Source organism: Coffea eugenioides, chromosome 7 (assembly GCF_003713205.1).
Source record: "Coffea eugenioides isolate CCC68of chromosome 7, Ceug_1.0, whole genome shotgun sequence".
Lineage (NCBI taxonomy): Eukaryota > Viridiplantae > Streptophyta > Magnoliopsida > Gentianales > Rubiaceae > Coffea > Coffea eugenioides.
In genome coordinates this window covers 10,201,944-10,204,481 of record NC_040041.1, presented here as the reverse complement: position 1 = coordinate 10,204,481, position 2,538 = coordinate 10,201,944, and positions in this window count along the sequence as shown.

Here is a 2,538-nt window from a genome sequence, read left to right as displayed (position 1 = left end):
CCTTTCCCTTATCCCCCTCTACTCGCTATCCATCACTGGCAACCTCTATCATTCACCACCATTACCTACTTCTGTCACTAGTACCCTACTTAATGTATTATTTTTTCTGGGTGTTTTTAAAAAATTTGTGGTGTTGTAGAGTGTTACGATGGATGATGTTTAAACAAACTTTATTTTTCTAAAATGAGTCAAAAATATATGCCATCCAAACAGACCATCCAAATAGTGAATATATTCAAGAACCCACAAAAAATGATGGAGAAAAAGTGTAGTTATAAAAACCTGAAGAGTAGTACCCAAGTTGAACTCATCATCACCTTGTAAAATGAGACGGATATGTGATTTTTTTTTTTTTGTTTATTTGTAAGTTGGACTCATCATCACCTTCATATTCCTTGATTATTTAGCGTCATATGCATCACCTTGATGATTCGCATCAAAATTTGTCACCTTTTTTTTTTCAGCATTACTGAGATCAGATAATATTGAAGATGCGATCCAAGCATACAGGTCAGTTTTGGAAGTGTGCTAACTGCTAAGTATGATGTTCATATATTGGTTGACATTCTACTTGGATAAAAAACTTTCAACATTACCTCTACACAGTTACTATTGAAAAAGTCAAATATCAATTTTTTCTCAATATTTTATTTATATTATAACACATTTTTCAATCACTTTTTTTTTTATTTTTCTAATCACCTTTTTATCTCATATACATTGTATAAAAAATATTTATACTACAATAATGATTTCAAATAAACGCCTATCTAAGCATAATACTTAGATGATAACCATGAATATAACCACGGTCTACGTACAAAGATGTTAGTCCTCTATACTATACTCAAATAGGTTGGCTGCCCTAGATCTTTAGGTACATGGGAAAAACTTCCACTTCTAAATACTGGGGGACTTTTCATTAAAATCTTTTTTTTTTTTTGGGAGTTCATGTCTTATTGTTATTGTTGTCTTCCCATGGAGCTCTAGTCGTCATGACACAAATTTTCTTGAGAAACCATCTAACGTGAACCCAAAGCTAGATTTAGAGCCTAAAGTGTTCTGATTGCCAAAAGGTTATCATCTAAGTAAATAGTTACATGCAGGACAGAGTGTCAAGATTAAAGCCTTGTTTAATAACCTAGTTCAGCATTTAAAATTAATGGATTAAGATCTTAACATATTCAGATTATTTGATAACAAAAAATTGAGCATCTGAATTAATTAAGTTGCACTGAATTTCTTAAGCAAACTTGCTCCCAAAATTAAGTGATAAGCTATTCACTTATCACTGAATGTGATATGCACTCAATTGTATTAGATTTAATACTTAACAATTCAATAATTTAATGGATTCAAACTTCAGTTTTCAGACTTCAATTTTATCAAACGCACCCTAAGTCTATTCCTTAATCTTCTTTTCTTAATTCCACTGTTCTTTTCTTTTTCTGATTGAATGATCAGTTATACTTGAGTTCTTGATAAGGAGTATCTCTAAAAAATGAATCAAATTACTCGATATTTGAATCGAACATGGCTCAGTAAGAGCCTGTTCAAGTTTGGCTTGCTAGCTAATCAAGTTTGAATATCATTTTGTATTTGATAAACTTTCAAATTTTATTCGAATTCGATTCGATTAGCATATAAGTGAAATTTATATAAGAAGTTCAAACTATTTGAGCTCAACTCAGAGTTCAACTCGATAAAAACTGGTTCGAATTAGACTCAAGAAGCAAACAAGTTAAGTTTGAACAAAATTTCAAATTCATCAAAATAATCAAACAAATCTAAACACTAGGGTATTCGACTTATTTAAATTCCTTTTCATCCCTAAACAGGAGAGCTCTATCGGGATATTTTTCTTTTCCTGTTTAGGTAGAAAATTTAAATAGTTATAAAATACTTTTATCAGAGGGTTGAATCAAGATTCGTTGATCGGTGACTCTTTAACTCTTTTCCTTGAGAAGAACTCTGCTAGTTGACTATGGAACTAGAGAGAGCCGCGCCACTTGGAGCTCACTGGATTTAATTAATAGCCGGGAAGTCCACCGTTGCCAGGTTAAAGTTGTCCAATGCAACTTTTGCCTATATTGGAAAACACAAATCTTTTTCTTTCTTCAGATCAGCATTAGTCAAAGAGAATCATGTCCACCGATTTGAAGAAAGGTTGGACTTCCTCCAAGCCCAGATGTTCTGGAAGAAGTAAAGAAATGCATATGAATGATTAAATAAATGGTTCTTCTATAATTCGCTGTCAGCTAAATATATACATGGCAATACTTTTGGACTTTTTCATTGGTGGAGAAGGAGCTGCCACCTTGGTCTCGGCCACATGTCCTCTAGTCTACAGGTTTCTCTGAAGTGCGTTGCTGCTGAGATTTGGCCGGGTGCTGCAAGGCTTTTTTACTTACTTTGCATAATTTGCACTTTTTTCAGCCATTGGATCGAGGTTGGATTTGGCAATGTTGCTTAACTTAGACTTGTTCTGATTTTTTTCAGCAACAACTCACTAACTTGCTTAACACATAAATCATGGGG